Raw genomic sequence first — 13,768 nt, forward strand, 5'->3', positions numbered from 1 at the left:
TTATGTTAGTTAAAATAACGTATATTGCACTAACACATTTATCCTAGGTTATACAGAATACAAAATTGACATTACACAATGGTAATAAATTTTCATAGATACATCCCCACCGTGATTCTGCAGATTTGGTAGCCAGCTTATAGCATTTGCTACTCCTCATAAATATTATAAATCAGATAATCAGATTCAGTAATAACAAGTCCAATTCGTGGTCGCCAATATTGCTTTATGGAATCATATTTATGACTATTAATATTTAATATATCATATATGGTATTTAATATATGGATATATTTCAATTAATATGCATTATCATATATATCTGCAAATATATTATGTCAGGCTTACAAATTAATTGGCTGATAAATATATGCAGTCCTTATATATACATATGACATGAAATTATGAAGTTAAGATTCCTTAAAGAGAGTTCAAGCTTGAATATTACCGCTCTTTTTATATGATTCTTTATTTACAGGCAGATCAAATCGTACAGAATAAGATATACACAGTAGTGATATATATACTAATTATAATTATATTAAGCTATGCTATGTTTCCTTCGTTACATAACATAAAACAACATGACATAAGTTTCACAAACAGTTTCAATTATTATCATATTTATACTTGCAAGTTAAAGATTGCCATCCCAAGAATCATTCCTTCTGCATGTTCTCCATGACTTCTCCTCCTGACTGACTTCCTTCCTTCTCCTTCTTCTTCTCCCTCTCCCTCTTCCTTCTAACTCCTAACTACAAGTCTGGTCCTTTTATCTCATATTTTACCAATTCAAACTATCATATTCTCATAGTTTCCAATGGAATAGGTAATTATAGGTTTGTCAGATTCCAAGGTGTAATAAAACAAACATTGAACTGGGCTGTCGTGTCCTGTTCACGGAGGCATGGTGTCATAAAAGTGTGGTGTCCACACTGCCTTAAGCAAGTATAGTATTGTAAAATCTGGAATGTCTTTTCATCCAAAGTTCTGTTGTATTGACAAGTTTTCCTGGGGTCGGTTACACAATGTTTTATCAATGGATGTGATCTCTTTTCATAGTAGTTAATTTATACTCCCTAGCTTTTAACCTTCACTGGACAATAGACAAACCAGTAGATTCTGATCTACTGTAAGCACACCTGTGAATTCCAATGACCAACAGAGCTCTGTCACATACCTATTATCATTTATGGCCTAATACCTTTTCTCTACAATGACTCTTGATCTTACTGTAACCTCTCTGGCCTTATTTATGACTAGAGCAGAATAAACCTGTTCCCTACACTATTTTTTACCATCTTGCTGTAAAACACAAATATACAGTATATCTATATAAACACATACACAAACCTAATCTCTTAAATCAGCTAAACATTACCTCATACATTCAAACTTATTTCATATCTATTCCTTACTATATATATCCAGTATACTGTCCACTATGGTAACATCGCCTATTTATAATGAATTATATTTTGATTCAGACAATATCCATTGCCCTAATATTATACTAAGTGCAGACAATTACCTATAAGGCAACAGTGGCGCCAAACACCCTAGCACCGGCCCTGACTACAAGAGCACCTTTAATAAATAGATGGAACAGTCGACAAAGTCGTTTTTTACAACTCATTTTCCCAAAATTGAATGAAACTTATAGTTCCCAAAAAGATATTCATTTGAAGTAAAACAAATAAGTATTGGTTTTTTTTCCAAGTCTGTATTTAGGCCTCAAGCAAGATAAAGTAATTTGAAAATCTTCAATCCTTTATCAATCTGAGACGAAAAAGACTCGGAAGAAATAACGTAGCCAAGACTGGAAAGCAAAGTAAGTCTTGTGTAAAATTATTTGTGCCAGTCATTGTGCAGTCAGACCACAGATAAATTTGTTTAATAACAATCTCCTAGGATCTGATCTTTATAGCACAGTTATTAAATGCATTGAAATGAAACAAACAGCTGACTGTAGTTATTTTCTGTCCTCAGGCTGCTGTTAGGGAAAAAAAATCATATATACAATGTTTACTTTTATCAGTCGAGGCGCAAACAAGGTTTTATATTCAAACAGCCTCGGTAAGTTAAGAAGTCATTGACCAATTCATCATTTCTGCAGGATTTTTTTGTCTGGTATACTGTAATTCAGTAAATTTGACTTTTAAACAGATGTACAGATGTAGCCACTCTCATCTGTCCTGCAGCCTGCTGTATTAGCGGGAAGCCAGGACTTGCGTATGCCCATAGGACTACATGGGTGCCGTACTAAGGGGGTGATTCAGACCTAGTCGCTGGGCTGCTAACTTTGCTGTCCTGCGATCAGTTAGTCGCCGCCTCCAGAGGCAGTGTATATTCGCTGTGCAAGTGTGCGATCCCATGTATACGCCGAGCGGCAAAAATCCACTGTGTGCAGTCGGTGCGCAGCCCAGGACTTACTCCTTCAGTGCGATGAGAACAGGCTGATTGGGGCCAGAGCTGACGTCAGACACCCTCCCTGAAAACGCTTGGGAACGCCTGTGGCTTTCCGGACACTCCCAGTAAACAGTCAGTTGCCACCCACAAATGGCCTCTTCCTGTTAATCACATTGCGAACGCCCATGCAATTCAAATTTTCGCACCATCTTGTCGCTGACCAGTGATGCCCGTTGTTGTCCAATGTGCATGCGCAGGCTCGGCGCTACCCACTCAACAAAGGGATGCAGGGCAGGTAGGTGCCAGGCTATAGAGGCACTCTCCCTGCTCTGCATCCCCGCTGCTGCGTCTGGCCTCCTTCTGCTGCTGATTTCTGTGCCTGTCACTGCATGACAGGCAGCGGCGCCGGCAGCTTAAAGCCTCCTCTCCCCCTTCTGTGGCAGTGAATGATCTGTCAAAAAGGGGCCAGAGCTACATGGGCAGAGGGAGCAGAGCTACATAGATGGAGGGGGCAGAGCTACAGGGGACCAGTAGAGTGCAATGCCACAGAGGAGGACATGCTGCTCCAGAATCCAGATCCAGCCAGGGAGAGAAAGTGTGTTTGTGTGTGTGTGTGTGTGTGTGTGTGTGTGTGTGTGTGTGTGTGTATGTATATGTGTGTATTTGTGTATGTGTGAGGTGGAGGAGGAGGAATATGAATAAACTGCACTTCTGTGGGCGTTACATGTAAGCTGCGCTACTACTGGGACGTTACGTGTAAGCTGCGCTACTACTGGGGCGTTACATGTAAGCTGCGATACTACTGGGGCGTTACGTGTAAGTGGTACTACTACTGGGTCATTACATGTAAGCTGCGCTACTACTGGGGTGTTACGTGTAAGCTGCGCTACTACTGTTGCATTACGTGTAAGTGGCGCTACTACTGGGTCATTACGTGTAAGCTGCGCTACTACTGGAGCGTTACGTGTAAGCTGCGATACTACTGGGGTGCTACATGTAAGTGGCTCTACTACTGGGGCATTACATGTAAGCGGCGTTACTACTGGGGCGTTATGTGTAAGCTGCGCTACTACTGGGTTCGTTATGTGTAAACAGCGGTACTACTGGGACATTACGTGTAAGTGATGCTACTACTAGGGGCATTACGTGTAAGCTGCGCTACTACTGGGGCGTTACGTGTAAGTGGCCCTACTACTGGGGGTGTTACGTGTAAGCTGCGCTACTACTGGAGCGTTACGAGTAAGTGGCGCTACTACTGGGGCGTATCATGTAAGCTGCGCTACTACTAAGGCGTTATGTGTAACTTGCGCTACTACTGGGGCATTATGTGTAAGCTGCACTACTGCTGGGGGCATTATGTGTAAGCTGCGCTACTGCTGGGTTTATTATGTGTAAGCTGCGCTACTACTGGGGTCATTATGTGTAAGCAGCGCTACTACTGGGGTCGTCATGTGTAAGCAGCGCTACTACTGGGGCATTATGTGTAAGCTGTGCTTCAACTGGGGTGTTATGTGTAAGCAGCGTTTTAACCACTTAACTGACGATTTATTTCCCCAAAAACCGCTCCGAAATTGTCGTTTTTTTTAATGAGTGAATTAGGTGAAGAACATGAATTTAACCCTATCCAAAATTATTTTAGTTACAAAAAAAAAAGCCCCCCCACACACACGCACTTCCCTCCCAATAATCGAAACATTGGCCCTCATTCCGAGTCGTTCGCTCGGTATTTTTCATCGCATCGCAATGAAAATCCGCTTAGTACGCATGCGCAATATTCGCACTGCGACTGCGCCAAGTAATTTAACAATGAAGATAGTATTTTTACTCACGGCTTTTTCATCGCTCCGGCGATCGTAATGTGATTGACAGGAAATGGGTGTTACTGGGCGGAAACACGGCGTTTTATGGGCGTGTGGATGAAAACGCTACAGTTTCCGGAAAAAACACAGGAGTGGCTGGAGAAACGGGGGAGTGTCTGAGCGAACGCTGGGTGTGTTTGTGACGTCAAACCAGGAACGACAAGCACTGAACTGATCGCACAGGCAGAGTAAGGTTGAAGTTACTCAGAAACTGCTAAGTAGTTTGTAATCGCAATATTGCGATTACATCGGTCGCAATTTTAAGAAGCTAAGATACACTCCCAGTAGGCGTAGGCTTAGCGTGTGTAACTCTGCTAAATTCGCCTTGCGACCGATCAACTCGGAATGAGGGCCATTGATCGGGAACATCATGAGCATCAGAACAATACAACATAAATTTTTAGGTCTCGGAGAGCTGCCAGGTACACATGGGGGATCTGGGGGGGTTGTTTTACCTTTACCAGCGGCTGCTATTGTCTGCAGCACTGCATCCTGCCATGCTGACCGATCAGCAATGATTGGCAGCACGGCAGACACAGTGGACGGGATGTACTAATGTACATCGCCGCCCATCGCCGCCCTGCGCCACGATGCTGATCGCATATGTACTAACATATGCGATCAGCATTGCGGAGGACAGCTCTACCGATAAGAGCTGTCCTCCGCGATGCACAGCGGCAGCCTGACTTCCGGGATTCGGCCCCAGAAGTCAGTCTGCACATGCACGGGGTTACGGGGGCGGCCGCAGGGCATGCTGGGAGGGATCCGATCAGATCCCTCACACAGCGCCGCGGAGAGAAGCCCATAGGCTTCTATGGACTATCGCCAGCTAAAGCTGGCGAACCCAGCCGCGGCGCTGACCTGGCGGCCGGGGGATAGTACATCAGGAAAATGCGGTAAACGGGGTTTACCGCATTTTCCGCTTAGTACATCCCGCTCAGGGGGAGGGTGCGGGGGGGCAGAGGGAGCTTCCGGTCCCTATGCCAGCAGCAGCGGAGGGAAGTTTCTCTTCCCTGTCGCTGCTAACACAGTTTATCTGACTGGTCGCATCCTGAGGGTCAGTCAGTCAAAAGCTATCAACTCAGTCTGTGAAGATACTCCCTCTTGAGCTCACACCTTGCAAAAGGTGGGGGAGTATCTAGAGTTATCATTGTATATCAAACATACTGGTTGTATCTTACTGGCATAATTTTAGACAAATTTTATGTAAACATTACAAGATGAACTATGTGTGTCATCTACTTGTTCAAATGTGTGTTATTAAACTAATTTTGTACTAATTGGCCTTGGGCCTCTTGTTCGGGTGACTATTTGGTGAGGGGTGTTTGTTACAGGTCCCCAGATATAAGCTTTCTCCAGTATACAATCCGTACCTACGGAAACATTATTGGAAGAACCATCGTAAATACGCTTTACCTAGCGCACCTGGGAAATTGTGTTTTTATCTTGTATGTTATTGATATCTATCATAGTGCTGCTTCCATTTAGGCGCAAGATAAGGATACCATTGTGTTTTATATATATATATATATATATATATATATAAATAGAAATCCAGAGGTCTTAGTTACATACATTTGCAAATATATGAAAAAGCCACCAGGCCCCGACAAGGCTCCTCTGATGCTGGTGGTCCTTAACTCTAGGTCTGGGCCTGGGGGTGCAGAACCCCACAAACCGGCAAAGGCCAGCTACCCCAGGGCAGCACAATGCGAGACGGTAAAGTGTTAGTACGTGTTAATAAAAGGAAAGCAAAATCTATATACAAAATGTAATATACTGGTGAAAGTGTAATTAAAAGACCAGAAGGATTAATAACTGCCCTGGGGTTCCTGGGGTTCTGCACCCCAGAGTTGGAATAGATTATGTAGCGAGTGTAGGGTGTCAAGCGCAGCAAGCCCACAAGGGGAGTCTTAGCGCTCGCCTTGTTGATGGCATTCTAGCAGGTGGGATGCTGCTGTCGGGATATGGATAGCCGGAATCCCGTCCGCCTGCCAAAAATACTGAATCGCGAACAGATATATGGACTGGATACAGGAAACTGGTAATGTTACTGTATTTCCTTTCACAGATTAGTTGTACCATCTGTGCAATCACTTTAAAGTACGGTGCAAAGACACTGTGCACAGTCTTCAGCAGAGGAGAGCGTTTAAGCTGAAGAGATGGGGAGCGATCAGGTCTGAAGTGCGCATGCGCTGTTGCCGCAGTGTGCCGGCACATGGAAGACAGCCGACGGCTGTCCTAGCCCTGCGATCGCCTCTTCCTGATTGACAGGCAGAGGCGGGAGGGGGCGGGCTGGTGGCGTTTGGCCGCTGTTTAGCGGTACGGTCCAGGCAACGCAGGCGTGCCCAGACCGTCGGGGGAGGGGGGGGCGGGCCGCGGCGGCTGCGTCACATCACACGCAGCCGCTGCGACCTGGGCAGCGATGAGTAGCTCCCTACCAGCGCACAGGAACTGCGCTGGGTCGGAGCTACTCCTACAGTACAAAAGCATCGCCACTGTGCAATGCATTTGTCCTTGTACGACGGGGTAGGGCCTGACATGCGGGGTGGACTAGCCCTGTGCTGGGCGTCCCCGCATGTCAAGCTGATCGTAGATGTGATAAATTTAGCACATATACGATCAGGTCTGAATCACCCCTGCAGTAAATGGTGCCAACGATGGAGTCTCACAGTTCTAGGCATATGGTTAAGTAGTTTCTGGGAAAATCCCACGGCACCTTTGAGTGAAATTAAAATCAATACTATTCGTGTTTTTCACACAAAACTCTGATCTTTACATTTTCAGAATTCATTGAACAATAAACAAAATAAAATCAATGACACAAAAGGAATTTTAACTACTTCAAACCAATGCAGAAAAAAGCATCTAATAGGCAATGTGTTTACGCTTATGCACAAAACATTTAGACACTGGGAGTTAACTGAATGAAGATGTGAATAAAAAGAGGAAAATTTACTAAAGATTCTTTTTTAAAACCTCTAGTTTTCTGGCAATTTTCCTGCGGTTCTGAAATTGCCAAATTTTCTAAATGCAAAACCTGCGAAAAACACTAAAAACTTGAACATTTTAAAACCTCCATTGGACACATCATCATCCAGGTTTTCCATTATTATAGAAGAGAAACTGCAAGATTCATCAAGTGGATGTTCTGATAGCCACAGACAATACACTAGAATGGGGTTATGGCTGGCAATATTCTATTCGAGCTGTTTGGCCAATCAGAAGATGAGGAATACCAATGCGCTTTTCAAGACAGCAATAACTATGTATTGATGAAGAAGGAAAATAACGTTGTTAATAATAATAATAATAATAATAATAATAATAGTGTTATTTATTTACCACTCTTCTCCCAATGGGACTCAAAGTGCTTTACAGTTAGATTTACAACACAAAATACAAAATAAGCTTAACGGAAAATAGAACAAAGCATTTGGATTGTGTTTCTTGGGATGCAGTCAATTTGCCTACAATTAAAATCCAAACGCTCAAAATACCGACAACCATTGACTGATGGTAAAAATCCCATCAAGGTCAAAATCCCATCAAAGGTCAAAATACAGATATTTAAAATATCGACAGGTCAAATAGTCGACATGAGTTTTTCATTATTTTTTCATTGAAACTGTCTTGTTCGTACTTTACCATCCCAGTGGACCTGTAGGGGGAATATATTAATGTTCAGAGAGCATTGAGGCACCGTGACAGAAGCATGGCGACCGCAGCGAGCCATGCACACCTTGTACAGTTTCCATGTCGACTTTTTGACCTGCCAACATTTTAATTGTCAGTAGTTAGACCTTTTCGGTATTTTAAATGTCGGTATTTTGACCTTGTTGGGATTTTGGCCTAGTCTGGATTTTTTACCGTTGGTCAATTGTTGTCGGTATTTTGACGGTCGGGATTTTGATTATAGGTATTTCATACTAAACCCATATTTTTTTATGAACTAAAGGGACATTAGTGAAACACTTGCGTTAACTTCTAAGTTTTGACCAAACTGTTTGAGGAAGTGAGTTCCATAGAGTCGGAGCCGCAAAGCTGAAAGCCCAAGTTGAATTCAGGGAAATTCTAGGTCTATAGGTCGACATACATTAGATTGACGGTCATTAGGTCATCCCCATATGGTCAACAGACACAAGATTGACATGGATAAAAGGTCAACATACAGTATGAATGGTTGACACTGGAAAAGGTCAACAGGTTCCAAAGTTTCACAGGTTTATGTGGTCAGCATTACAATGGTAGACAAACATATGGTCAACATGTGTTTTGTTTTGATTTTCATGTTTTTGGATTTGTTATTTCCTTGACTATACATGTCACAAGTCATAACCTTTAGGAACCTTGTGGCATGTGAAGTGGAGTGGAGCAAGGGAATGGGTTTCTCCAAATGGTGGTCCCAGATGACAAAACTACCACACTAACCCCAAAAATAAGTGCGTCAACCATATTTGTGTCAACCAATGTCATGTCATCTATTGACCATGTCAACTTTTTCCAGTTTCATATATCGACATTTTGTCTATGTCCATATTTTGTCCATGTCAACCATATGTAGTCAACCTAATGACTGTAGATCTAATGAATGTAGATCTTCAATACCACACCCACTTTCTGTACCTTGGTCCTTGGTTATGTAGGGCTTTATACGTCAGTAAGCCAATCTTGAAAAAGGTTTGTCACAAGCGGTGCAGTTCTGTTGCTGAGAGTCCCAATTGCAGTAGCCTAGGCATGATGATACACATGCATGTACTGTATGACTTTAGGCCAGGGGCATTTCTAGAGAGGAGGAGGCCTGTGTGCAGGCTCGTTCTGGGACCCTTCCATTCTAGCCAGCAGCTCTTAGCTCACTATGGTCCCTGGGAACTCTAACACTGGCCCAGAGTCTACAGCGCATGCGCAGATCTCCGGGAAAATGCGAATGAATACACCATCGGTCAAACGCGGCTGTTTAGGTATAGAACTCGTAATTTACTAAAAATTCTATTTCACAAACACTGCCGGCAATAGCCAAACACTGCCGTGAAAAAATACAATTCGTAAAAAAAAAAAGCAGTTTTAAAATAGACCTGCTTTTTTTTTACCGTGTTCTGATAGGCATGCACGGATCCATGAGATCCATGCATGTTTATCAGTGGGAAGGGGTGGGAAAGTGTTTAAAATCTTTAAAAAAAATTGCGTGGGGTCCCCCCTCCTAAGCAAAACCAGCCTCGGGCTCTTTGAGCCGGTCCTGGTTGAAAAAAATATGGGGGAAAATTGACAGGGGTTTTCCCCATATTTAAACAACCAGCACCGGGCTCTGCGCCTGGTCCTGGTGCAACAAATACGGGGGACAAAAACAGTAGGGGTCCCCCGTATTTTTTGAACCAGCACCGGGCTCCACTAGTCAGAGAGATAATGCCACAGCCGGGGGACACTTTTATCTTGGTCCCTGTGGCCCTGGCATTAAATCACTAACTAGTCACCCCTGGCCGGGGTACCCTGGAGGAGTGGGAACCCCTTAAATCAAGGGGTTCCCCCCTCCAGCCAACCAAGGGCCAGGGGTGAAGCCTGAGGCTGTCCCCCCATCCAAGGGCGGCGGATGGGGGGCTGATAGCCAAGTGTAAAAATAAAGAATATTGTTTTTTTGTAGTAGAACTACAAGTCCCAGCAAGCCTCCCCCGCAAGATGGTACTTTGAGAACCACAAGTACCAGCTTGCGGGGGAAGAAACAGGCCCACTGGTACCTGTAGTTCTACTGCAAAAAAATACCCAAATAAAAACAGTACACACACACACACACACACATACTTGTTTTTCTATCCTCATCGGGACATATGTCTGGAACCTTCCTCATGGGGACCTATTCAGGAATACCGGCCTAATGAGGACACCCCACATAACTGATTTATTTTCGGGTTTAATTAGAGATAGAGGAAACGTGTATTCAGCAGCAGATACATTTTATTCAGGAAAGGTTCTTTCTCATTTCAGCAGTAATTCGGTTCTTAATGTAAAACTTAACCGAGAGCCAGTTCCGAGCCTTCAGCGCTTGTCGTTCTGCCCTTAGGCACGCATCACAGTCATTCTTGCCCGGCACCTTGAATGAGCGAATGAACCGAATCATGTGACGTTCAACAGCTTTCACTTCTGCTGGGGTCCACGGATTGCGCTTGGTACCCCTTCTGTCACCTGTGCGGGAGAAGAAAGGTCAGTCACCACGCAACGCCACCACCAGTCATGGACGCATCTCAAATGGAATGGACAGTCACACCCACCTTTAGCTGCACCTCCATCCACCGCCGACACCACGCTGCCAGCTTCTTTTCCCATGTGCCCCATGGGAACCTCAGTATCCTGACTCTCTGGCTCATCCCCAGAGTCATCGCTCACCACCTGGATCGGCTCTGTGGATAGAGAAGGACAGGGAAACCGATCACACCAGCCCACTTAGACAGTCAGTCCCTGGAGCCACACTGTCAAGTGATACCTACCGTTTGGATCAATGGAGATCTCTTCCAGATTGTGGCCCCGGAATTCAGCCATTCTCCCTTGCTCGAGAGCCAGAAACAGCTTGCTCAACTTGGCCAGTTGAAGGGTACCCTCCGGGAGGCGGTAATAATGCCGGTGCACCCGAATATCATGTCCAAGGAAATCAGCAAGCTGATCCATCTCTGTATCGCTCAGGTTGAGGACTCTGGAAAGTGTAGCCACATGCTTCCGTAGGCGGGTGGAAGATAATGCTTCGGGGTGCTTGGCCCCACACTCCCGGGCGTAGAGACGTATGCAGTCGGATCCCCTATAATGGGACATGGCTGTTGGCCTAGCAAACATGTAGATATTGTGTGGGGTCACACCACATTCTGTCCGCTTCTCTATGAGGAGCTCCATCGCTTTCTGCATGCTTGGGGATAGCAGGACAGGGACTTTCCTGCCTCTTTTCCCAGGAATCTCAATACGGGAGAAGTGACGACAGAGTGCCTTCTCCAGCTCTGACAGGGCCTGGGCCACATCACCCTGCAAATCGGCTGTGTGCCGTAAATCGAAGGAGGAGAGCAGCATCTTGGAAACCTCACCTTCTCTCCTGCGGTTGAAGAGAATCAGCTGCGTGAGGGTAACTTTGGCCAACATGGACCACTGCTGTTTGGAAGGGTGGGCGGACAACTCATCGATGTACTCTCGCTGACGGTCAAGGAGGTACAGGTTCAAGCGCTTAACATCATCAGTGAAGGGCAGAAGCAGCGGTGCATTCCATTTTATCTCTCGAAGTGTCTTCAGGGCAGCAGTGGAGATTAGCTCGCTCCACCTCGCCTCATAAATTTTCCGAAAGTTTCGGGCACGCTCCTCTGTCAGGGCACTGCCCTCCATCAGTGCCTGACACTCCACCATAGCTGAAATCTTCTGCAAGCTGTGTCCCACCTTCAGAGCCAACGAGGGTATTTTATATGTATTGGTGCGGTCATCGTAACCGGCCAGGCTCCTCACAGCATGCACCACTTGCAGGAAATTCTGTGGGCAAATGAAATCTTCCATACACCGCAACGGTGTGACCTTCATCGCCTTCAGCAGAAGCCGCCCCACCTCTCTGAGCTTCTGACGGATGTAATCATGCTTGCTGACATCAGACCCCAGACGGTTATAGAGGTGCTGACCGAACTGCATAATCCAGCGGTCCCCTTTGATTACCGGTACCACATCATCATAATTCATTCCGCTCAGCAACTTCCAGAGGCCAGTGCCAACATCTTTCGGGAGCGGTGTGGCGTAAGTGAAGAGACCCTGCACCCTGGTTCTTCCAGGTTTGGGGCTGACACTTTTGCGGAGCGGGCACCTCTTCACATGGCGCCACAGGTGCTTCCTGGAGAATAGCCCTTTACATTTTACACAGTGCATGAAATCTTGGGGAGCCGTTGCTTCTTTCGGCTGCTTGCACGGTAGGAGGACTCCGCTGCCCTCGCGGAGAACCCCGACATTATGGGCAAAGTTTCCCCGGGTGCGAATCAGGTCTAGCTGCACTGTCCTTTCCCTGGAGCGCTTCGGAAAGCTGAGTGCCCTTGCAACCTCATGCTCATTGTGGTGGACAGCTTGAACATGTCTCGCAATTTTTGAGAATGGCCTCTCGCACCACAGGCAGAAATTTTTCTTGTTACATGCAATCGAACCATCTGCTTTTCGGGTAAGTACCTGGACCGACACTGCGCGGGCCGGATGGAGACTTGGTTCGGCCTCCGCGGAGCAAGCCCCGGACACTTCCAGAACCTTCCTGCCGTGAAAAGACGTCTCCTCCCCTCCACTATCATCCGAGCTGCTCAACTCTGACGAGTCGGGGAGATAGTCTTCGTCACTGCCGTCGGTTCCGTACATTGCCTCACTGCGACCAGCAGACCCAGCACTTCCGGAGTTTGTGGCGCACACACCGTACCAAGCCCGCGCTTTCTGTCTGACCACGCCCACCGTGAATACAGGGTTCTGGGAATCGAGGGCCCAGGCCCCGGCACGTGCTTCCTATTACACATCCGGAGAGGTGGTTCTTACTAGAGTCACGTGTCGGGCGGCGCGCGCGACACTTTTGCGCCACATGCTCCGATTTTCCCCAGGCTCCTGGAAGCCTGTCCCGGACCGAGAGGTGCCAGTCTCCACTCATCGGCAAGACTTCCACAAATCGTAGTACCGGATTCAGCCCACCAGGGGGCGCTGCGATGGGCAAGGAAGGAAATATCAGACCCGGTTTTCGGGCTCCGCGATTTTTCCGACGAATGCCCTTCTCACCCGAGCTCCGCGGACTTGGGCAACCTTCCCTCTGGATTGAACTGATCTCAGACCCGGTTTTCGGGCTCCGCGATTTTTCCGACGAATGCCCTTCTCACCCGAGCTCCGCGGACTTGGGCAACCTTCCCTCTGGATTGAACTGATCTCAGACCCGGTTTTCGGGCTCCGCGATTTTTCCGACGAATACCCTTCTCACCCGAGCTCCGCGGACTTGGGCAACCTTCCCTCTGGATTGAACTGATCTCAGACCCGGTTTTCGGGCTCCGCGATTTTTCCGACGAATGCCCTTCTCACCCGAGCTCCGCGGACTTGGGCAACCTTCCCTCTGGATTGAACTAATCTCAGACCCGGTTTTCGGGCTCCGCGATTTTTCCGACGAATGCCCTTCTCACCCGAGCTCCGCGGACTTGGGCAACCTTCCCTCTGGATTGAACTGATCTCAGACCCGGTTTTTGGGCTCCGCGATTTTTCCGACGAATGCCCTTCTCACCCGAGCTCCGCGGACTTGGCCGAAATCATATAAATAATATATAAGCCCGGCAAATGTAAGCGGGACGCGGGTCCGCGCGCGCAGCGCCCCCTGCTGGCCGCGTTGAAAAAAAAAAAATAATAATAATCCACCGTTGTGAATTTGCGATGTGTCCGCCTGGCGACACGGAGGGCTCTTGGAAAGAGACGGGCTATCCAAAAATGGAAAGGGAAGAGATCAGTAGAGAAACGATAAAACCAAATAAATAAAATAAAAA

General features: G+C 46.5%; 2 long non-coding RNA genes across 3 annotated transcripts in view; one reads left to right on the forward strand and one right to left on the reverse strand.

The window, feature by feature from the left end:
- The window catches only part of LOC134957076 (uncharacterized), a 398,476-nt gene that overhangs the window by 49,142 nt on the left and 335,566 nt on the right, over positions 1-13,768 (forward strand). The window contains exon 2 of one of the 2 annotated variants that reach the window (XR_010186436.1): positions 1,721-1,831. The exons of the other annotated variant lie outside the window; for it this stretch is intronic. This is a non-coding gene — a long non-coding RNA (uncharacterized LOC134957076). The remainder of the gene's footprint in view (positions 1-1,720; positions 1,832-13,768) is intronic. 2 annotated transcript variants of the gene reach the window in all.
- LOC134957075 (uncharacterized) lies at positions 10,200-10,659 on the reverse strand. Its single transcript, XR_010186435.1, has 2 exons — positions 10,532-10,659; positions 10,200-10,445 (listed from the first exon to the last, which is right to left on the reverse strand). It is a non-coding gene; the product is annotated as an uncharacterized LOC134957075 (long non-coding RNA).

This window comes from Pseudophryne corroboree, chromosome 9, assembly GCF_028390025.1.
Source record: "Pseudophryne corroboree isolate aPseCor3 chromosome 9, aPseCor3.hap2, whole genome shotgun sequence".
In the NCBI taxonomy this organism is placed as follows: Eukaryota; Metazoa; Chordata; class Amphibia; order Anura; family Myobatrachidae; genus Pseudophryne; species Pseudophryne corroboree.